The following is a 24,339-nucleotide window of genomic DNA, read 5'->3' on the forward strand; positions in this document are numbered from 1 at the left end:
GGCCTCCCCAACTGAAAAGTTGGAGTGTGGATTCATTTAGGGAAATGTCTCCAAAAGAATGCTGGGAGGAGTCTAAGCCCCTTCCCCATCCCCCACACACATTAATTATTCCCAGCAGGTGTTCCCACTTCCCAGGAACCCACAGATCCAGGAGAAGTTCAACACGCTGGCTCTGAGCCATAGGGTTACACACAAGGCCTCCTGGTAGGGTCCCTCCTGCAGCCGAATGAGTAGTGAGTGACCGAGAGCCCAGGCCCATGGACCCTTCAAAGCCTGTCATAACCTCCGCTGAACAAATGAACGGGATCTCCTCATTATTTTAAGTAAAAACTAAAAGTCACACCCACGGAGGACCACACTCCGACTTTCTCCTTGTGACATTTTTTCTCCAACGGAACCATACAAAATACACCTCACTTCCTCCTCTCCCTCCTCCTCTCCAGACTGCCACCTTTTCCCCTTCCATCCTGAGGACTGGAGACTGGAGAAACCCTTCAGTGCAGGAAGGCAGCGTTCTCTTCTCTGGCTGACAAGACACCGTCCGTTGGTTGGACCTGGGAGGTGTGGGAACCCCTGCTCACCTCGACCCGGTGGGCTTTAGGCCGTCCGAAGTGAACCAACCACACAAGACAACCAAGGAGGGGGAAAATGGAAGGAAATGCCCGCCACTGCCGCCTCCTCTCGCTTTCCCTGGGGCCTTCGCTCTGTCAGATTTTGAAGCATAATGAGTTCTGTTTCATAACAGTCTTAAATGAACTAGAAGGGGGAAGGGGATGACAATGATAAAAATCTTAATTAAAAAAATTCCTACAGGCAAAGACTTTCCAGATCCTAAGATGTGATAAAAAGTCTCCTGAGCTGGGGGCCCTACAGAGCCCTGAAGGACCCAGCATTCAATATATATTTCCTGGGTGCCTACTATGTGCCTGGTGCTATGCTGGGTGCTAAGGGGCTGCACTGAACACACACACATATTCTAGGGGCTCATATTCTAGGAGGGAGGAGGTAAAAATAAAGAACAAGTAAACTCAGGGCGCCTGAGGGGCTCAGAGGGTTAAGCGTCTGACTCTTGATTTCGGCTCAGGTCGTGATCTCACAGTCGTGGGACTGAGCCCTGTGTCAGGCTCTGTGCTGGCTGTGGGGCCTGCTGGAGATTCTCTTTCCCTCTCCCTCTGCCTGGGTGGCTCAGTCGGTTAAATGTCTGACTTCAGCTCAGGTCATGATCTCACGGTTCATGGGTTCGAGCCCCCACGTCAGGCTCTGTGCTGACAGCTCAGAGCCTGGAGCCTGCTTTCAATTGTGTTTCTCCCTCTCTCTCTCTGACCCTCCCCTGCTCATGTTCTGTCTCTCTGTCTCTCAAAAAAATGAATAAACGTGAAAAAAAATTTTTTTAAGAAAAAAAAAGAGCAGGTAAAAGGGATGGAGAATTCAGGCAAAATATGTTAAAGGGGATGGGAAATTTGGGGTGTGGTGTTGAATACAGTGGTGAGGAAAGCCTCCATGAGACAAATCTGAGGAAAGACTTGACAGGGGAGACAGTACACAATGCAGGTGGTATCTACGTTCTGGAAGAGGATTCCAAGCACAGAGGACAGCTTATGCAAAGGCCCTGAGGCAAGAACACGCCAGGTACGTCCAGGGAATAGCTAAGAAACCAGGAGTGGCTAGAGCACAGTGAGAGAAAAAGAGAACAGAAGATAGTGTCACATAAGCAAGGTGGGGGAGGGAGCAGAGTGTCACCAGACCACCTCAAGGACATTGCTTTTCCCTGACAAAGGAAGTGGCCACTGAAGGGCTGTGAGCAGGGAAGGGGCAAGTTCCCCTTCAATTCCCTTCCACTTGGTCATTCTTCCTAGAGATATCCTTTGATACCACTTAATAAATATGCTCAAAGCCACCTCTCCTGCAAAGCTTTCTCTGACTAACCAACCACTGCAACTTACAAAGCCAACAACCTTAAGGAAACCAGCCCAGCCCCACACCCACCTCTCTCCCAAATCCATAAGAGACCCAAAAGAGGAGATAATGAGTAGAAAGACCAAAGAGGGGAATGGGTACCAGGAAAACACAAGGACAAGCAGAGAGGGGCAAGGAGCCATAGGGGGAAAAGGGAGAAAGCTCCAGAGAGAGGCAGCATCCACACCCTGCAGTTCCTAAGGTCCAAAGCATCAGCACTTTATCTTTCCAACCCCTGCAGCCCTGGAGCTGCCCTGATACTCTCATCAGCAGGGAGCCCTCCCTGCACCTCTTTACTCCTTACCCCGATGTTAAGTGGCACTGGAAGAAGGGAGAGAAGAAAAGGATTACCTTACTCTTCCTCTGTAAACTGCGAAAGCAGTGGCCCAGCTAACACGAGCCAGAGAAACCAGAGGCAGAAGCTGAATTCCCCGTCATTACCTCCACACCAGGATCCCCAGCAGACTCGCGGTGAGCCACCAGGCGATTCTACCTGGTCAAAACCTATAAAGTGAGCTGCCACGGCACAGACCCGGTCCCCACAGCACCTTCTGTCCACGGCACCTCTCCTCCCACAATGCCCCCATGTTCACACTCATCCCCCAGCAACCACACTGCAGAGGGGGGAAAAAAAAACTGGCCAATTAAGAAAAGGCTCAGGGAAGCTCTGGAATAAGCTAAAATGGGTAGAAAGGAAGGAAGGAATAAGTTAGAACAATCAGCTCCAGGTAGTAGAGGGTTCTAGAAGCTAACAGCATGGGCTCTAGAGCAGGAACTCGTGGTTCAGCTCTGCCACTGACAGGCTGTGTGACCTTGGACAAGTTATCTGTGTGACCCTGGGCAAGTTATCTACCCTTTCAGGCCTCAGATTCTTCATCTTTAAAACCACTATCTTTATTAGTACCTGTGTCCTAAGGCTCTCAGGAGAATGAAAATTAGTATTATAAAGCATGTAAAAAAATGTCTGCGGCATGGTAAGCACTATATGAATACTTTTACTTGTCTTTTAATAAGGCAGATAGAGATAAAATTTTTTAAGTTTATTTCTTTCTTTTGAGAGAGAGACAACATGTATGTGGGGAGGGTGGGTGGGGGGTGGGGCAGAGAGACAGGGAGAGAGAATCCCAAGCAGGCTCCCCATCCCTATATGAGTATTTTTAAGAGAGAGACACACACACACACAAATGCGAGTGGGGGAGGGGCAGAGAGAGAGGGAGACAGAATCTGAAGGGGCCCCAGTCTCTGAGCGGTCAGCACAGAGCCCGACGCGGGGCTCAAACCCACAAACCGTGAGATCATGACCTGAGCCAAAGTCGGATGCTTAACCGACTGAGCCACCCAGGCGCCCCATTAAAGTAATAAAAACACTTTCGGCTCAGGTCATGATCTCACGGTTTGTGGGCTTGAGCCCCGCGTTGGGCTCTGTGCTGACAGCTCAGAGCCTGGAGCTCGCTTCAGATTCTGTCTTCCTCTCTCTCTGCCTCTCCCCCGCTTGTGCTCTGCCTCTCTCTCTCTCTCTCTCAAAAATAAACATTACCAAAAAAATTTTTTTTTAATAAAAAAAGAAATAAAAACACTTTTGATAAAGGAAAGCTTCTCTCAGAACCTTCTGAGAGGGGGGCACCTGGGTGGCTCAGTTAAGTGTTCGACTCTTGATTTCAGCTCAGGTCATGATATGGTTTGTGAGTTTGAGGCCTGCTTGGGATTCTCTCTCCCTCTCTCCCTCTCTGCCCCTCCCCTGCTTGCATTTTCTCTCTCTCTCTCAGAAACAAATAAACTAAAAAAAAAAAAAAAAAATCTGAGAGAGAACAGGTCTATGTTTATTTTTGTACACGACCTATCCATGAAAACAATCACTACTAATTAATATTATCAACTCTTGATAATTCCAATTCCATACTTTTAAAATATAATAAAATGCTGGGGTGCCTGGGTGGCTTCCTGGCTTCTGCTCACTGTCTCTCAAAAATAAATAAACATTAAAAAAATTTTTTTAATAAACAAAAAATAAAATAAAATATGATAAAATGCTTTGGCACAAAGACATTTATTGCAGCACTATTTTAAAAAAATTTTAACATTTATTCATTTTTGAGAGACAGAGAAAGACAGAACATGAGTGGGGAGGGGCAGAGAGAAAGGGAGACACAGAATCCGAAGCAGGCTCCAGGCACTGAGCTGTCAGCAAAGAGTCCCATGCAGGGCTCAAACTCATGGACCACGAGATCGTGGCCTGAGCTGAAGTTGGACGCTTAACCGACTGAGCCACCCACATGCCTCTATTGCAGCATTATTTTAAAAAGCAAATGAGGGGCGCCTGGGTGGCGCAGTCGGTTAAGCATCCGACTTCAGCCAGGTCACGATCTCGCGGTCCGTGAGTTCGAGCCCCGCGTCAGGCTCTGGGCTGATGGCTCGGAGCCTGGAGCCTGTTTCCGATTCTGTGTCTCCCTCTCTCTCTGCCCCTCCCCCGTTCATGCTCTGTCTCTCTCTGTCCCAAAAATAAATAAAAAACGTTGAAAAAAAAAATTAAAAAAAAAAAAAAAAAAAAAAAAAAGCAAATGATGGGGGCGCCTGGGTGGCTCAGTCGGTTAAGTGTCCGACTTCGGCTCAGGTCATGATCTCGCGGTCCGTGAGTTTGAGCCCCGCGTCAGGCTCTGTGCTGACAGCTCAGAGCCTGGAGCCTGTTTCAGATTCTGTGTCTCCCTCTCTCTGACCCTCCCCCGTTCATGCTCTGTCTCTCTCTGTCTCAAAAATAAATAAATGTTAAAAAAAATTTTTTTTAAATAAAATAAAATAAAATAAAAAATAAAAAGCAAATGATGGTAAATGACCTAACTATCCAACAACCGAAATACAGTTGAGCAGATCCTAGGAGCCATAAGAAACAGTTATGTGCAGATATTAAAAATCACCTAATGAAGAATTTTTAAGGACATACAAAGTACCTAAAATGTCAAATGATAAAGGATTAAAAAACTAGACTTCACTTTCAACTATCATGATATAACTGCTATTAAGTCAACCCTCCTGTATAAAAAGAACAATTGTAAAAGGTAAGTAAAATACAAAATAAGAATAATAACAATAATAACTGTTCGAAGATGTGGGACTACAAGGCGGCTAGGACAGAAGAACCATGTCCCTAGAAGAAAGGGAAGCTCAGTGAGGTGTCTATCAGCAGCTGGTATTTCTACCCAGAACATTTGCTGATCTGCTATAACCAACAGTGAGGTAAAAAGCAGCAAGTTAAAGTTTGCAGTAGCTTTCCCTCTGTACCAAGTAGTCAAAAGCTGGAGTTCAAGACTATAAAGACATCCAGGCTTTGAGAGCCAAGATCCTGGGGAAAAGTGACGCGCTCTTAAGTGAGCCCAATACTCTGCAGCAACTTCCCCTCAAAGCATTTGTTGACACCTAAGCCATGTGTGTTCAGGGCTACACCCTAGAAATCCAGGCAGAAAAAAAGCTATTAAGGAGCGCCTGGGTGGCTCAGTCGGTTAGGCGGCCGACTTCGGCTCAGGTCATGATCTCATGGTTCATGAGTTAGAGCCCCACATCGGGCTCTGTGCTGACAGCTCGGAGCCTGGAGCCTGCTTCAGAATCTGTGACTCCCCCTCTCTCTCTGTCCCCTCCCCAGCTCATGCTCTGTCTCTGTCTCTCAAAAAATAAATAAACGTTAAAAAAAATTGTAAAAAAGCTGTTAAAAGACTGGAAAAGCTAAGCAGAGATTTTGTTAGTTTCACAGTGGTAGAGAAACAAATCATGACTTTCAGGGCCTACCAAGGAAGAGGGACCTTAAAAAACACCTGCTCTAAAAGCAAGGGCAGACCACAAACAGACCAGCCTTAAAAGAACTAAGCTGATACAACATCCTGATCCACTCCATTTTCCATTTAAAATGCCCTGTATTTGGGGCGCCTGGGTGGCTCAGTCAGTTGGGCTTCCAACTTCGGCTCAGGTCATGATCTTGCAGTAAACAAGCTCGAGCCCCACATTGGACTCTGTGCTGACAACTCAGAGCCTGGAGCGTGCTTCGGATTCTGTGTCTCCCTCTCTCTCTCTGCCCTTCCCCCACTCACACACTCGCTCTCTCTCAAAGATAAATAAAACATTAAAAATTAAAATGCCCAGTATTTGAACAAAAATTACCAAGAACATCAAGAAATACGACCAAACCAAGAGAAAAATACAATCATTAACAACAATTTAAAAATATCATTTTATAAATAAGATATTTATGAACAATAAAACCAAATAAATTAAGAACTGACTGGATGGGTTTGACGACAAATAAACAGTAAAGAGATGACTAGTGAACTGGAAGATAGGTCAGTAGAAAAAAATACTCATATTAAAGCACAGAAAATACAAAAACAAGCTTCAGGGACACGTAGGATACCACAAAAGAGTCTAACATTATGCAGAGTCTAAGAAGAGGAGAAAATAATGGGGCAAAAACAATATTCAAAGGGACACCTGGGTGGCTCAGTCGGTTGAGCATCCGACTTCGGCTCAAGTCATGATCTCACCTCACCGCTCATGAGTTCGAGCTCTGTGTCGGGCTCTGTGCTAACAGCTCAGAGCCTGGAGCTGGCTTCCGATTCTGTATCTCCCTCTCTCTCTGCCCCTAACCCACTCACATTCTGTCTCTGTCTCTCTCAAAAATAAATAAACATTAAAAAAAAATTTTTTTAAACAATATTTGAAGGTAACTCCCCCCAGATATTCTAAAACGGACAAAAAAAAATCAAGCCATGAATTCTAGAACTCCAAACTCCACGGGGGATACATACAAAGAGAACCACACTTAAGCACATCATAATAAAGTTGCTAAAAAAAAAAAAAAAAAAAAAAGCTAAAGGGGCACCTGGCTGGCTAAATTGGTGGAGAATGTGACTCTTGATTTTGGGGTTGTAAGTTCAAGTCCCACACTGGGCATAGAGATTACTTTAAAAAAATAAAATCTTTAGGAAAAAAATCTAAAGAGAAAAAAATACTACTTTCAAAAGAAACACAATAAAACTGACAGATAACTTTTTAACATAAATAAAGGAAGCTAGAAGACAATGGCATGCTATCCTTAAAGGATTAAAAAAAAGGCAAGCTACAATTCTATACCCAGTGAAAATATCCTCCAAATATGAAGGTGAAAAAGACATTTTCAGACAAAAATTGAAAGAATGTGACACCAGCATGCATCCTTCACCACACACACACACACACACACACACACACACACAACTAAGGGCGTGTTTCTTCAGAAAGTAGGAAATTAATCTGAGAGGGGAGCATGAGCATAGTCATACAGGAAGAAATGAAGAATAGCAAAAAGAGTAAACAAGTGGATTAATCTAAATTATTATTGACTTTTGAAGTCCATGTCTTGTGGGGTTTAATATACAGAGAGAATTAAAATCACAAGACCTCAGGGTTGATGGAGGGCAGATGGGTGGGGGGATGGGCTAAATGGGTGATGGGCATTAACGAGGGCACTTGCTGGGATGAGCACTGGGTGTCACACATAAGTAATGAATCACTAAATTCTATTCCTGAAACCAATACTATGCTATATGTTAACTAACTTGACTCTAAATAATAAATAGATAAATAATAAAATCACAAGACTTCCAAAGGCATAAAGGAGGTAAAGGGAGTCTAAAGGTTGTAAGGAGCTTGAACTGTCCAGGAAATGGTTAAAGGATTAATCTAGGGTCAGCTCTTAAAAAAAAAAAAAACAAAAAAAAAAACCCACACACAGAATGGGTCCAACTATGCAAAGATATGTATGTTGAAAAAATACCAGAAAGAAGAAAGAAACACACTATTTTTTTTAAATGGAAGTTCAATCTAGATGAGGGAATGCTGACTGGTTTTGACTGTCTTCATGCTTTTCAGTGTTTTCAGTAGAACAACTCTTTTCTCGATGTTTGATTTCACACAAAACTAGTACACTATTTTCTTACCCTTGTGGCAGGTGAAAGTAGCTTCTTATAAAACTTATGAAACTTATAAAGTTTCAAAAAGAAAAATTCCTAAAACACTGGAACAGAGACCCCATAATTCCACAGTCAATTATTAGCAACAATTACTCATACGGAGAACGCTGTTCACCTGCCAGTACAAACCAGAATCTGTGCCCTGGGCAGGGAATGACTGTTCGCACACTCTATGCGTACTGAGACAAAAGCACTCCTAAAGTCTTTTGATAAGCATGAAGAAATTCTAACTCGATGGAAAGAAGTACTTTTGATAATAATTCAGGTCATTTGCCCAGTCTTTCCACAACAAAAATCCAAAGATTTTGCTAAATTAATTAATAGTGGTTATCATGCAAGAGACATTTGTACTCCACCTTACAGCAAGAAAAAAACTGAGCCCCAGAGAAGTAATGTGGCGTATGGTTTAAAGGGTAATACATGCTACACAAGAATTACCCTTTTTTGAAAAACAATACTATTAGACCGGATGAAGTGAGGCCGGTACTCCCACACACTAGCAGTATGAATGAAAATTAATCTTTAAAAATGTTTTCAAGAGGGGGAACTGGGTGGCTCAGTCAGCTAAGCATCTGACTCTTGATTTCAGTTCAGGTCATACTCGAGGTTTGTGGGTTTGAGTCCCGAGTTGGCTCTATGCTCTGTGTGTCAGCACAGAGTCTGCTTGGGATTCTCTCCCCCTCTCTCTGCCCCTCCCTGACTCATGCACGGAGGTGAGCGTTCTCTCTCTCTCTCTCTCCCTCTCTCTCTCTCTCTCTCAAAATAAACTTGAGATCACCTGGCTGGCTCTGTTGGTAGAGTATATAATTCTTGTTCTCAGGGTTGTGAGTTCGAATTCAGATTCCCCTGGGGCACCTGGGTGGCTCAGTTGGTTGAGCTGCTAACTCTTGATTTCAGCTCAGGTCAGGATCTCAGGGTGATGAGATCGAGCCCCTTGTGGGGGTCTGCACCGAGCACAGAGCCTGCTTGGGATTTCCTCCCTCCCTTTCTTTCTGCCCCTTCCCTGCTCGCTCGCTCTCTCTCTCTAAAATAAATTTTTAAAATCTTCTTGAAACAGTAAAATATTTTAAAAAATGAAAAGTGTTTCGAAAAACAATTAGGAAACATTACTGAGAACCTGAAAACACCCACTATCTTTAACATAGTAATTCTTCTTTCCAGGAATTTATCCTAAGAAAATTATCTGAGATGTGATCAAAGATTTATAAACAAGGATGTTCACGGAAGCATTATTTACAATAGTCAAAATGATAAACAAGTTAAAATTTTTTTTAATTTTTTTTAATGTTTATTTATTTTTGAGAGAGACAGAGTGTGAGCAGGGGAGGGGCAAAAAGAGGGGGAGACAGAATCTGAAGCAGGCTCCAGGTTCTGAGCTGTCAGCACAGAGCCCGAGGCGGGGCTTGAACTCACAAACCCATGAGACCATGACCTGAGCTGAAGTCAGATGCTTAAATGACTGAGTCACCCAGGCGCCCCCAATTTTTTTTTTTAGTTTATTTATTTATTTGAGAGAGACAGAGACAGAGACAGAGAGGATCCCAAGGAGGCTCTGCACTGTCAGTGCAAAGCCCGACAAGGGGCTCAAACTCACGGACTGTGAGATCATGACCTGAGCCAAAACCAACAGTCAGACTCTTAAATGACTGAGCCACCCAGGTTACTCAAGCTGAATTTCTAATAATAGGAATTAGTTAAATAAATTATGGGACCCAGTGCCTGGTACACAGTAGGTACTCCATAAATATTTGTTTAACATAGAATCCATATGAGAATATACTAAAAAAACTATGAAAAAATTCAAACAATATTTAATGAGCAAGATATTAATATTAAATCTCACTCAAGGGGCACAGACTCTGCTTGGGATTCTCTTTCTCCTTCTCTCTCTGCCCCTCCCCCACTCATGCTGTCTCTCTCACTCTCTCTCTCAAAATAAACTGTAAGAAAAAGTCTCATTCAAAGTTAGCTCAATACCATTTTTTTTAAATTTATTTCTGGGAGACAGAGCATGAGTGGGGGAGGGGTAGAAAGAGAGGGAGTCAGTCCGAAGCAGGCTCCAGGCTCTAAGCTGTCAGCACAGAGCGTGATGTGGAGCTCGAACTCACAAGCTGTGAGATCACGACCTGAGCTGAAGGTGGACGCTTAACCGACTGAGCCACCCAGGTGCCCCAGCTCAGTGCTTTTTTTAAAGCATAGCTTATGCCTTTTGAGAACTTACTCGGGGCACCTGGGTGGCTCAGTTGGTTGAGGGTCCGACTTCGACTCAGGTCATGATCTCACGGTTTGTGAGTTCAAGCCCCGCATCAGGTTCTGTGCTGACAGCTCAGAGCCTGGAGCCTGCTTTGGATTGTGTGTCTCCCTCTCTCCCTGCCCCTTCCCTGCTCATGCTCTGTCTCTCTCTCTCTCTCTCAAAAATAAATAAACATTTAAAAAAATTTAAAAAAAAGAAAAAGAACTTACTAACTGCCAGGCACAGCCCCAAATGTTTTACATGTATTGTTTCAATTCTCCTACCCAGCCCCATTATTTCCATGGAGTGAAGGGTCCTGGATCCAAACCCAGGCAGTCTGACTCCAGAACTTAAACTATTAATCACCAGACTATGCTGCCTGGAAAAAATACTGGAAGGAAATTATTAAAATGTTAACAGGAAGGAATTAAAGACAATTGTGATTTTCTTCCTTACACCTGCTAATATTTTCCAAATTCTCTATAATCACCACGCACTATTTGTAGCCTTCACATCCAAACTAAAAAGTTTTATGAACTTTCACTTGTCATTTACACAATCTCAGTGGAAAAGTCTTAGCTCCAGAGGAATTTTGAATCGTGTCTTCTCCAGGTCTTAACGGCAGGAGAACACTGTGTAAATGTGAGCCATGACATTCTGACCGTGAAAGGGGATGGGCCAAGAGTCTACTCAACAGACCATGAGTCCATAACTTCCACTGCACAAATACATGTCGCCATCTGGTTGACAAGGCACTGATTTATACACACATTCTGCCATTAATCTTCCCAACGACCCATCTGAGTAGATGTGACCATCTCAGAAGAGGGAGGTTTAGGAAGGTGAAGTGACTTTCCCAAGATCATGTAGAGCACTCCAGCTCTGGTCAAAGATCCATCCATCATGTGCCCAGCCACCAACCATTCGCCCAAATCAAGAGCATGTTCAGGTTCAAGCGTGCCTGGAAGCTAATAATGGGGGATTTGCGAGACACACACATACTTGGTGCCCAAAACCCCGATATCGCACTGGGACCCAGCCACCACAGGGCTTCGTTCTTCCAGAAAACAATTATGCAGAAGAGTGAAGTATATGGCTTTATTATCTGCCATAGCACTTTTGCATCCTTTATCTCCTTTGATTCTTACAATAAACCTTGTCAACCAGTAAAGCGAAGGTACTGAGAATAAAGGAAATGAGGCTCTGAGCGTCACGCCGCTATCCGGGAATACCCTCCTCCCAGGGTCGGTGTGGTGCCCCTTCCTCTGTATCACACCAGACACATTTCTGAATAAAACTCGGTCCACACTGACTGGTAAAGCTAAATGGGAGGCACTCACTTTTACAGTCACACAGATCTGGGATTCTTGGGTTTGAATCCCTGCTCTGCAATTTACTAGCCACGAGACCTTGAACAAGCCGGTTCCATCCCTTTGTGCCCCCATTTCCTCTCCTGTGTAATGAGTATAATAACGCCTTCCTCAGGGAGTTGCTGTGAGGTCATAGATGTAAAATGACGACATGCATCTGTGCTTAGTAGGTAGCTGTCATATTTTTAAATGTATCCCATCCCGGAACGTGCACCATGTGAGGTCACCATGGCCAGAGCACAATGCGTCACCTTCCTAAAGAAAATAATCCTCTTAGGCTTCTCTAACCCTGCCATTCTGGTTCCTTTTAACCATCTCAAAAGAGCCTACATGGATCTCAGTTACTTCCCAGACTCCTTTGCAAAACTCTCTACAAGCTTCTTAAATTTAAGCCCCCAAAAGTGTCCTCAGAGGAGAATCAGTCATGGAGCAAAGAAGACAGAAAGCTGAAACCCCAGCCTCTGTGCTCTGAGCTTCTGATTTGCTACAAGGGTTCAGACATGGGACCACATAGAGTAAAATGTACCCTGAAAAGAAATGAACAGGTGAGCACAGGGCACGAATGGGGGGGGGGGGGGTGGCAACCCATCTACAAAAGTGGAGAACAAGGCTGGGGGCCTCCAAGTAGAAAGGGACGGAGGGACCCTTTTGAGAACTTACTAACTGCCAGGCACCACCCCAAATGTTTACATGTATCACCTCATTTCATCTCACCCAGACCCATTATTTCCATGGAGTGAAGGGTCCTGGATCCAAACCCAGGCAGACTAACTCCAGAACTTAAAACTACTAATCAGCAGACTATGCTGCCTAGAAAAAGTACTGGAAGGAAATTATTAAAATGTTAACAGGGAGGAATTAAAGACAATTGTGATTTTCTTCCTCATACCTGCTAATATTTTCTAACAAGCTGCTAACACCTGCTAACAAGTGAAAGGGAAGGCTTTCTGCAATTTGCCTTAGAAACCGATGAGAGCATCCAAAATGGAAACAGAAATGGTAGGAAACCCTGACTTGGCAAGACAGCGATGCTACTCTTTCCAACTCACGGGTACAGCTTAAGAGTGCATATCCTTACCTTCCTGCTCCTGTACTTCCAATACTTTCCTAACTGATCTCTTGGCCTACGGGTTCAGCTTGTCCTCCATACCTCTCTGAGTGACCTAATACATAAATCTGACTTGTCCCTATTCCCCACACACCTCTCCTCACTCTAAACCCTCTGTGACTCCCCTACTGCCTACCAGGTCAAGGCTAAGCTTCATATCATGGTATCAGATCCCATTTCAGCCCAATCCCTTCTTACCTCTCCAGCCTCATCCCCTGCAACTGTCACTGACAACTTCATAGGTGCCAGACCCTGGCTGGGTGCTGGGGACACAATGATAAACACCACGTGGCACAAAGATGAACACGACCTAGCTCATGCCCTTAAGAAGCTGAAAGTCCCCTTGGGCAGACAGCCAGAGAAAGGGATCACTGCAATCCAGATAGACAGTGGGATGGCAATCCAGCCTGGAGTGCTTGGGGAAGGCCTCTGGAGAAGTAGGAGTGAGCCAGCTAAGGGCCAAAGGAGGAACCCTTCCATGAAGAAGAAGCCTCAGAGCAAAGTTCATGAGCATCACTACCTAAAAGAACTTTCTACACTAACAGAAACGTTCTACACGTACATTTTCCAATATGGTAGCCACCAGCCACATGTAGCCATTGAGCACTTGACATGTGGCTAGTGCAACTGCGGAACTGAATTTTTATTTGATTTGATTTTTCATTAACTTACACTTAAATGGCCATGCATGGCTAGTGGCTACCATATTGGATAGCACAGTTCTAGAGCATTAAACTGAAGGTAATGGAAAATAAGGGGAGATGGGTAAGGCCAGATTACATGTAGCTTCCTATACTCACCATACTATCTGCTAGTCGCTCCCCCTCCCCCTACCTACCTGGCAATCCCCCGGAGAACCCACACAACCCCACCCTGTACCACCTCTCTCTGAAGACTTCCCTGGCTGCTCTACACAGTCTCTCCCACTTACTACTTCTGAAATGTGGTCTTTTTCTAGGCAGGCAGCCCTGTGTATCAGATTTATATGTTCTCATAGCTGTCCCTACCAGATTCTGAACTCCTTCTCTTACTTGCCCTGGTTATTTCCAGCCACTGGCACATGGGAGGCACTCGATAATGCTTGATGACCAAGTTGTCAGCACCGACACAGTCACTGTAGCCTGGCAGGAATGGGGAAGAGGGCACTCTCTCACTTCTTCTATCAAAGATGTGAGCCACTAACCTTGATCTTTTCCTCAGCTCTGTCCAGGGGCTTGGGAAAGGTTCTCACGAACATCTGAACATTCTACCCCTTAGCTGTCAATGGCGGGTCTGGAGACCAGCTTGGCAACTCGGCACCTGTGTGTCCTTAAGCAAGGTGCTGACACCGCACCCCCCCCCCACCCCCGCCCGAGACTCAGGTTCCTCAAGTATAAAGTGGGCACCACATCTGCCTCTTACAGCTGCTATAAGGCTGAAGTGACTAACACATCTGCACAGGGCCAGGCACACAGTAAGGTCTCTATATAAACAGCAGCAACTACTCCTGAAGCAATTTGAAACCCTCATTTGGATACCCCACAGCATATGCAAATTCCTGAGCCCCTAAATAGGCTCTTCTTGGTGCTCTCCGGGATGCAAGGGATATAATCCAATCTCTGACTCACAGTGTGTTGCCAAAATTCTCCTTGGGTTCCCAAGAGAAAATTTATTTTCATTCCCTCCAACTTTAAAAATTAAACAGTCCTTACAGCGTTTTGGGGTGGCGGGGTGACAATGGAGACCATGCAATCCGACAAGCAGCTTTAAAAAGGTTACAAACTGTTGGGAGAAAGAAAGGAGAAGGCAGCCAAAGGGGGTGGGCAAGGGGGGGGTGTGGAGACAATCCCCTGAGTTTCTGCTATTATTGAATACCCCAACTCTCAAAGCAGCCTGGCCGCCCCCTCCTCCACGTGAGCTAAGCTCTGTTAATGAGAAAGCGGAGCTCTGCCTACATTACCACAATAATGATTTCCCCGTTGCATTTTTACATGCCTGCCGCTTTATCATAGCAGAAGTAGACATATATTTTCAATAAATCCCTTCTCTCCTTCCTCCTCCCCAACTCCGGCTCTCCCAGTAAATGTTGTTCCCTCCGCGCCCTCCCCCAACGCAATCCCAACCCTGGAGCACAATGAGTTCCGCTAATCAAAACAGAAAGAAAAAGAAAAATGGAAAAATCACAGCTGCTGAAAAACAGCATTCGCTACAAGTCAAAGCCCTCCACATTTTTTCTGCACGCAGCATTTACTTCTTCAAGGACACATCACCCCCGCCCCATCAGAAATCTTACGTAGAGTTGCTCCAACTGGGAGGGGGGGGGGCGGGTAAAGAAATCTAATATTCGTTCTCTTTCCTATTTTGACTAAGGCAGCACAGACAGAAATATAGATAAGGCCTCGAATAACTGATTTAACAAAATGTCACTTATTAAAAAGGATGGGGGATGGGGCTGCACTTGAATTTGAGAGCTCAGTTAAACCACCCCAGCTAAAGGCTGCCAGGCCACGAGAGGCAAGGGGCGGGGGGAGGAAACATTCTCTAGCCCGGTCTCCTTCAGTGGCTGCAAGGGTTGACCCTGGCGGGCAGAGAGGCCTGGATTTCTCCCTCCAATAAGAACCAATGGGGGACCTGGGGAGGGGGGGAACCAGAAGTAAAAGAAAAACAAAAAAAAACCCCGGTTGATTCTTAAATACATAAGCATCTATACTGCATTAACTAGTGCCAGCCTCTGTGCCAGGTGCTGGGGGTACAAAAAATGAGTGATGACCCAGTTCGGCCCTCCCCAAGGCAGCCTAGAAGGGGTGAAAGACACCTGGTGGTAAGTATGACAATAGCAAGGGCTGAGGCAGCCCAAGTGAGTCCCCTCTCTAGCCCAGCCCACAGCCCTGGCCCGGGACCAGGCACACAGGGCCCTCAAGGAAGAGTTAAGGAATGAGCATACGCACAGTGAAATTGTTTGAATTCCATACTGGTTTCTAAAGAAGCTGAGACTCCCAAAGGAGAGAGGCCTCTAAACATCCTTACCTACTGTGGCTCCCCAGAAAACCCCCTCGGCTCACTTGTGCTCACCCAATTAAAAAAGAAAAGTGAGCAAGCCCCAGTACTTGATAATCAGCCTCATTACGGGTATCCTTGAGTTGAATTTTAAGGGAGTTTGATGTCTCCCATTGTGAGAACATCAGAGGGAGCTCAAAAGACACCCCTATTAAAACTCTTTGGGCATCAACTCCCAACTTTTTTTCTTGTCTTTTTTAAAACATCTTTCAAATAAGTTAGATTGAAGGTGGTTTCCCAAGACAAGGAGAGGCCCTCAGCGTAGCTTCTGTGATGACCAGGGGCCCTCAGGAAGCTGAGATCGCAACCTGCTCAGAGCCCAGTGTGTCCAAAGCTGGAGCCTGGAAACTGGAGGCCAGGCTATCTAGAAACGAATACCGATTGTCCAGGTTCCTCCACTGAGGGGCCCTGCAGAAAGGACGGGGCTAAGGGTAGGAGGCTGATGGAGAACAGCCATGCAATTTGTTAAAGTCAAGTTTTGGCTTTAATTATGAGGCAGCCTTAAAGCTGTGTGCTCCAGAATGAGCCAGACGATTCGAGCTCTAAAAAATGTAATGCCCAAAACATGCTTAAATCATCTGAGTGTTTCCAACTAAGGTCACTGGGACTTATAAGCCCGAAATTCCCAGGTGATCTTGGTGTCCACAGTCCTCTGCATATATTCTGTACGATACTCTTATTTAATACTTCATAGCAATATCTATTTGAAGGTGCACAATATTTGGAGACCATTCAAATTCTGGCATTAAAACAGGGCTTTGGATGCTAGCTGGACATGTGATTCTGGGTTAATCACTTATTTGTATTTTTTCAATCCTGCTTCTTGAGCCTCACTTTCTTCGGCTGTAAAATGAGAGTATCCACCTCCGATGGCTGATGTTTCTGTTGTCAGATAAACTAAGACACGCCGAAGAGGCTTTGGACCAATAAAAAGCTGGGTAAACACTAGTCATTTCAACGATGGCATCCATTTCCTCTCTCTCTGATTTTTCGTTGATTATTTCCCCCTCTCTATGAAACCAAATTGATATCAGTTCCACTGATCTCTCAAAACTGACAAGTTGTATTTGTTATACAAATACAAGAAGTCCCATTATCCACAGGTGAGCAAACCCCTCAGTAACTGCTCCATTACCCCAGTCTGTCTGCTTTTGTTACGTTTCACGTTTTTCCATAATACGAAGCAATTCAAAAATAAATAAATAAATAAATAAATAAATAAATAAATAAAGCATCACCCTCCGGGGCTCAGAGGCCAGAGGTCTGATTACGTGAAAAGCACGAAATATTTTTTAAAAACTGGAAATGACTGGGGCAACCTGGGTGGCTCAGTCAGTTAAGCGACAGATTCTTGGTTTCGGCTCAGGTCATGATCTCACGGTTCTGTGAGTTCGAGCCCCACGTCAGGCTCTCGGCTGTCAGTGCAGAGCCTGCTTGGGATCTTCTCTCTCCCTCTGTCTCTGCCCCTCCCAGTCGTCAGTTTTTTTTATCTGAAAAGGAGATCTGACCGAAGATCAATTCACCTCGCTGCTGTCTTCCTACAGAGGAGGCCTCTTACAGTTTACTTAGCACTTTCCATACATTATCTGGCTGCTTCCTTGCAACTCCTGAGAGGAGAGGTGGCACATGGGGTCACCCTCTTTTTACAGATGCTGAGACAGCCCCAGAGGCCGCCTTGTCCAGAGCCATAGGACGGTGCTGAACCAGAAGACCCCAACCCAGGTCTTCTGAGTCCCTCCTTGCCCACCCACCTCCCATGCAGGCACCACGGTTGGGGACCACCCGGGCTGGCAGTCTGTGGCATATTTTTGTGAAAGGCAGCCTGAAGGAGAGGCCTCTTTTTTTTTTTTTTTTTTCCTTTCTTGGAGCTTCTTGCCCAAAACATATGACACAGTGCCCACCAACTTTTGAACAGGGCTGAAAATCACAGATGTCTTTTTCCAATGATAGTTTTCAAATAAATCTTACGTGAGGCCCAAATTACTTTCACTGAAGACTCTTCCCCAAGCGAAAGAATCCGCGCTTGCCTCTGTACTGCTCAGTAATGCAGTCAAATGTTGAGAAATATGCAGTACAATTTTCTGATGCAGTCTTAACCCTTCAAAGTCTCTGGCTGGTGTCAAGTCCTGAGTCCAGACCCCTTCCCAAGGAGGGTGCAGCCTCAGCCCAGAGCACCCCATGACAGAGTACAGCTCCCTCACCTCCTGCTCACCTGCACCTGTCTTATCCCTCTGGTCAGGATGGAAGGCCCTCCCCCCATCCTCCTCCCCCCAGGGAAAGGCCAAATCTTCCTGAAACCTTCTCAAGGGCTCTCGTCAGCTGTCCTGACCTCACCCATTGCTCTCATCAATCACCCCCCTCTCCAGGATCTCTCCCATTTGCTCAAAATTTGTAACACCGGCACCCGAAAAACCGCTTCCCGTTATGCACACGTCCTTCCAGCCCCCACTCCATTTCTCTGCCCCCCTTTCACCATCAACCTTTGCCAAAAAATTGTCTACACGTGCTGACCAGTTCCTTACCTTCTAGTGCCCTGCCCACCCCCTCCAATCTTGCTCCCCACCCCCCATTCCCTGCATTCCACTGAGGCTGTTCTTTGAAAAGTCCCCGGTGGCTTCCATTTTGCCAAATCCAGGGGTGACTTTTCTGGCCTTATTAACCTCATGAAACATTCAACCACCACCCCTTCACCAACACACACACACACACACACACACACACACACACACACAGCCTTTCCTTCTCTCTCTAGGTTTCTTAGGACATCTCACCCAGTCCCCTGGATTTAAATACCACCCCCTGGCTGATGGCTTCCACATTTTTATCTCTCGCCTGGCCACTCCTTTGGTGCTGGACACCACTGTCAGACTGCCAGCCCGTCATCTCCACCTTGAGTTTAACAGGCATTTCAAACCTAGCAGGGCCCAAACGGAAACAGCTTGATTCCATTCCCCTCCCGCTCCCAATCTTCCCCATCTGGGCAAACAGCACCACCCATCTACCCAAACGCTCAAGCCAGAACCCCCCAGAGCCATCCTGGATTCCTCCTCCCCAGCCACCATCAAACCCACCAGCAACCCTGCCCATCCTGCCCATTCTACCTACAAAGTGCATCTCCACCCACCTGCTCCCTCCACTCCCTGTCACCTCCTCCTCCTCCTCACCTGGCCGGCTCTCCGACCCCACACCTGCCCCCTCCACCACCGCAAGCCCCTTTATCAAGACTTGAGGGTGTCACTTCCCACTGGAAACTTTCAGTGGTTTCCCACTACACTTCAAATGAAACCCAACCTTCTCAAGGCCTCCAGAGTCCCGCACATTCGCCTCACGCTGCCTTCTCTCCATCCCCCTTGTCTGCCTGTGCCTCTTTTTAGTTCCCCTCCCCCCTCCAAAACCAAAATCCTTCCACATAGGCTCCCCACCGCCTGGTGCTCTCTGACAAACCTAAGAGTGCCTGTTCTAGGCTACTTTAGCTGAGTAAGTCCAGGTCACTGTTCCCTGGGATTTCATCAAAGCACTTATCACATTTTGCAATATATATTTCTGTACACGTCTGCCACCCCCTCTGGGCTGTAAGCTAGGGGTGGGGTGGGGGAAGGGAAGAGGGAGTTGATGACGTCTGTTTTAATTATCAACCTATTCTCAGAACCTTAAGCCAGTGCCTAGCACATAGGACGTGCTCAGTAAGTAGCTGCTGAATGTACTAAACTAGATCCGGTTACGGCATGAAAATACGTAATTGTTATCTTCTAGAAGCCCAGAGTTATCACTGCCATTTAGGCCCACAGGTTCTTTTTCCCCTTCCTCTCCATCAAAAAAAAAATTTTTTTTAGTGTCGCTGCACCAAGAGCCCAATAGCTGGCCATACCCACCCATCCCCAGCTTGTTGTCTTCGAGGAGGAAAAAACAAAAAGCATCCTTTTCCTCAGCAAACCCAGATTAACCAGACGACCTTACAAGCAGATACCATAAGTACTTAGAAATTCTTTTAAAAAAAAAAAATCACAAGGTCTTTTTGTTATGCATTTTCTTTAACCCAGATGAAAAGATTTATTAAGAGAGCCACGGGGATCACACTTCTGTTACCAGGACCGTACTATTCCTTAAAATGCCACAGCATCTTCATTGACAAGCTTATGCCAATAACCACTCTTGTCAGCTACTCTTGTCGCCCTCTCCCCACAAAAAAAATCAACTATGTTTTACTTTCCCCTTTATTTCTCTGGTTCCCCTCCAACATGCAAATTCAGAAATATTATTAATCCACAAGATCCCAGCTGATTCTAATCCTCCCTTCTCCCTAAATCACACAGTTTTATGAGGTCATAAATAAAATGAGCTGAATTCAACGGCTTTTAGAGAACAACCAGCATCCATTTGTACTGCCTGGGGTCTGAGCCACGTGTCTGGATCCTCACTTTTCATGTCAATGTTCAAAGTCAATAAAAACATCAAGAGCTTCCCCCCCCCCCCAAAAAAATGCCCATGGTGAAATACAGAATATCCTAGGAATGACAGTATTACAATATCATCATCATGAACTCTATCACAAACATATGACCAAATCCCAATTACCCACATGTGAATTCTCCACAGAAAGTGGATAAAGCCACACTCAGCTTCCTGGTGTCCCACTCTTCCCCAAGCCTACCTCCTCCTGTGGCCTGGGAATAACAGTTCAATTAACCTTGGACTTGACCAAGCATAATTAGACAGGTAAACCAGCTGGCTGGAGGGGAAACTTCCAAGATTAACTGAAATTATTTTGGGTGCCTGGGATTATGTGCCCCAGGCTCTATTAGCACATATAATTGGGAAACAACCGTGCACTTTTTTTTTTTCTGAAGACAGTGGCAGACTTTTTCGTGAAAGTATTTCCTTGTGTTTGGTGGTCAAAATTACCAGGCTACTCAAGAGTCCTTTTTGGAATGCCAAGGTACAAATCCACTCTCTCCATGAGAAGACAAAAACAGAAGTTAATCAACTCGTCCTAGTCCGTGAAGCAATTTGGCCGTTGGCCCAGGAAGAGCCTGTCGAGACCTCTTGAGACCTCTCTCCACAAGATCCAAGTCACAGAAATTTCAGAGATGGAAGAAACTCATGGACAGAATCTGCATTTTTAAGACAAAAAGTCCGAAACCCAGAAATGGCTAGAAACTGATACCCTCCCCACTTTTCTTTATAGTGACATCCCCCCCCCCACCTGAAAAGTTCTTTGTCACTTTACAAATATTGTAAACTGGGCCAACTACCGAATGCAAGACAATTTTAACACTTTCTGATCAATCAACTTGAAGGAGAACCCTTATACTTTCCAAAAAAAATCAATGCTTTTGGTCATTCTGACCAACTATCAAAGGAGGAGAAAAAGAATCTTCTAAATAAGCTTTGTTTCTGTGGCCACACATTTTATTATATAAGCAGCAGCCCCCTCTTTTACAATGAAAGCTCTTACCTCAATAAAAACCACAGGCCCAAGCGAGTTAAAGGAGGCAAAACTGAGTACTTTCCACACAGTTCATAGAACAACTGTTTTCACAGCAAGCTCACATAAATGCTATGTGATATTAACACATGCCTGCTATGTGGAAGCCTGCTTACCAAGCTGTGAAAAGACCCATGTTCACTATGGAACCTGCAAAATTAATATTCTCAATGCCCATAAAGCAGAAGGGAAATGTTGGGTGGTTTTTTTTTTTTTTTTTTTTGAGATGTCAAGCTGGCTTCTAAACAATCCTTTGGCGAAAATGGACATGCCTAAAAGGGCGGGGCCCAAAGAGGCGTGTCACTCCCAGTATCAATTCCTATAAATCAAATCGTGACAATCACCACAATATTTTAAAAAGAATGAATTATGATTCATGGGCCTTCAAACCTTTATTACCAGGAGAACATTCTCAGCAAAAGAGGGGAAAAAAAGCTACTGAGACTTGATTAATGGCCAAAGCAAGACAATAAAATAAATCTCATAAATGTAGGGGGAAAAAAAAACCTGAATGAGTGCTCTAGGCTTCAAGGGTAGGCATGTAAATAATTCTACTACCCTGGGATAAATACACATAAAGATTTTGTTTACCCTTCCAGCATATACACCATTCTGGCTAAGATTTTCAGCAGAGAAAACTAATAGCAAATTTGTTCAACTAATGCCCAGTTAGGAATATTTGGTAAGTGGCAATAATACCTAATTCCCAACGAACTCAGCTCTCAAGCTGCCAAAAATCAAATTCTCAATCTGGAAATCGGATGACGAGAAGGAAAGAAGAAAAGCACTGTCCAGGACATCAGTAACACGGAGAGGAATTTTTTTTTTTTTAAACTCACTTTTTCCCCTGCTACAACTGAGCCTGTCTACAGAACTGCACAAAGCTTAACCAACTTTAGTCAACCACACACCTAGCATTTACTCCCTGACCCTATTAAACATGCCTGGGTTTGAATCCCTGGTGCTAAAATTACCCTGGCGAAGTGAAAATTCCCAGCATAATCAAGGTACCTGACAGCCAAAACCTACAACTTCTCTGCAGAAACCAGCAGGCTGAAAATCAGGAAAAGAGAAGCAAGGAGAAGCCAAGGCTGATGGTTAACTGGTTAAGCGCAGAGTAGTGCCTGTTAGTCTTACAGTGGGCATCAAAAAACCACATTTTCCATCACCAGATTGCTTTCTTGAAACGGTAAATGATGCAGAAGGTCGGTACCAACTGAGACAACTTAAAACTCCTTTCTCAAAGCTCTCCTCCATGGCCTGCTAAAAAGTGAACCCAGCCGGCTTTTGGGAGGCATTTTTGAAAAAACTCTTCGGCCATCCCTGGATCCATCATTCCTAAGCATCACCTCCATCCATGTACTTCACAAGACAGCCCAGGCCAGGCTGTTAGCAAACCCGCTTCAACACTTCACTTGCCAAAGCCGTGTCTAGTCTGGGGAAGAGTTTCCACAAGCTGGCTCTAACAGACGAGTCCAAGGCACACGGAGGAACCAGAAGTCATTTTCTTTAACCTAAGGATGGCAGGCGCACATGCTCCATCCAGCCCAATGCTGGACGCTGCCCGCCAGGTGCTCTTGGCCTCCGCCAGTGAATACGTGGTTTTGTGTTGTTCTTCAATATCTATTTCTTCAGCCCACCAGGAGTAACTTCCCAGTCTCCCAAACTGAAGTTAGGGAGTGAAGGGGCAAGTCTACCCCTTTACACATTTCTTTCGTCCTGGTGGCCACTGTAACTTGGGGGAGTACCCAGCCCCCAAAGAGCCTACAAGCGCATATACATACACATATGCATCATGTCAAAAACCCCCAAAGGCACATCCCTAGGGTCCTGCGGTTTCTTGGCTGGAAGAATGAAGGCTTTATAACATCACAACCTCCAACTGCGAGCCCCACCACCACCACCCTTTAAGCGGGGGCTGCCAATTATAACGCCCACCTCAGCCCTCCCCCTTGGCTGGGATGCTGGACAGCCCGCAGAGGGAAGAGCGAAGAAGGGAAGCAGAAAAAAGGCCCTGCTAACATACTGAAAGTAAAGAAGTGGGGCGGGGGGGGGGGGGAGACTTTTCCCTCCCCTCCCCCGTCTTCTCACGGAGCATCCCCCAACTAATTTTTTTTAAATGAAACTTAATAAGCTTCTTGCCTACCTTGGCTGTTTCTGCAACAAGTGCATGGGCAATCCGACAAGACCAGACTCCGCTTGGGGGATGAGATGGGGGGCGAGCAGAGCTGATGGAGTAATTTCAATATTAATTTATGTCAGAGCCGCCTTCTCGAAGCGCTACTCACTTACAGTACTGCCCTCAGCCTGTAAACAAATATCGCTCCGCCAGGAAACATACTCCCCAGATGCAAGCCCCTTCCCCAGCAGGGAACAGGGCCCTGCGCCGCCCCCACCCCACCCCCAACAGCATGCTCCCTCACCCCGGGGAGGAAGCTCCGGGTTCCCAAAGCACCAACCCACCACCTCCGCCACCACCCCAGCAAGAAACTTACTCGGTCCGTCTACGCCTCCACCCTCCCTTCAGGAAATCTACTCTCCATATGCATTCAGCCTCCCCGCAGGAAATCTGCTCCCCCCTCCCCCCTTCTATATACATGCACCCCTCCCTCTCCTCCTCCCCACGCGCCCTCCCCAACCAGAAACTTACTAGCGTGCAAGCGTGCAGGCTCTCCTGATCCTGGAAACTTACTCCCAGATATAGCGCCCGCCAGCCCCCTTTCCCGGCCCTGCTCCCCTTCCAGCCCTCCGCGGCAAGCAACTCCAAACTCTCCGCATCCAGCCACTCTCCCTCCCCGGTGGAAATTTGCAGCGCGGGGCCGCGCGCGTGCATCCACCCTCCCCTTCAGGAAACTTACTCCCCATCTGCATGCACCGCCTCTCAGCCATCGCTTAGAGGGAAGGGGGTGTGCTAGGGAGACAGAAATACATATGTATCTCTCGCCCCTCCCCCGGCCGCAGCCCACTCGGGGCCGAGCCGCGGTAACCTGGCCTTACCTTTTGCATTGCTCCCCACCCTCGCCCCCTCCCTTAACCTTCCTTATCCGCTCCCCGGCGCCCCCCTTTTTTCACCCATTACCCACCCCTAGCAACCGTTCCCAAGCTCCTCTCGGCCTTTTTTTTTTTTTTTTTTAATCCAGGATGCAAATTCCTCCCCT

At 45.9% G+C, this 24,339-nt stretch overlaps 1 protein-coding gene across 13 annotated transcripts in view; it reads right to left on the reverse strand.

The window, feature by feature from the left end:
- The window catches only part of TRERF1 (transcriptional regulating factor 1), a 227,860-nt gene that overhangs the window by 184,213 nt on the left and 19,308 nt on the right, over positions 1-24,339 (reverse strand). For 8 of the 13 annotated variants that reach the window (XM_060614379.3, XM_060614385.3, XM_060614384.3 and 5 more), the window contains exons 1-2: positions 23,832-24,032; positions 23,328-23,409 (exon numbers count right to left, since the gene is read on the reverse strand). The exons of 1 other annotated variant lie outside the window; for it this stretch is intronic. The gene's annotated coding sequence lies outside the window, so the exon portion shown is untranslated. 4 more of the 13 variants (XM_060614372.3, XM_060614371.3, XM_060614373.3 and 1 more) reach the window with 4 other exon arrangements.

The sequence above is a fragment of the Panthera onca genome, chromosome B2 (assembly GCF_046562875.1).
Source record: "Panthera onca isolate mPanOnc1 chromosome B2, mPanOnc1 haplotype 2, whole genome shotgun sequence".
Classification (NCBI taxonomy): domain Eukaryota; kingdom Metazoa; phylum Chordata; class Mammalia; order Carnivora; family Felidae; genus Panthera; species Panthera onca.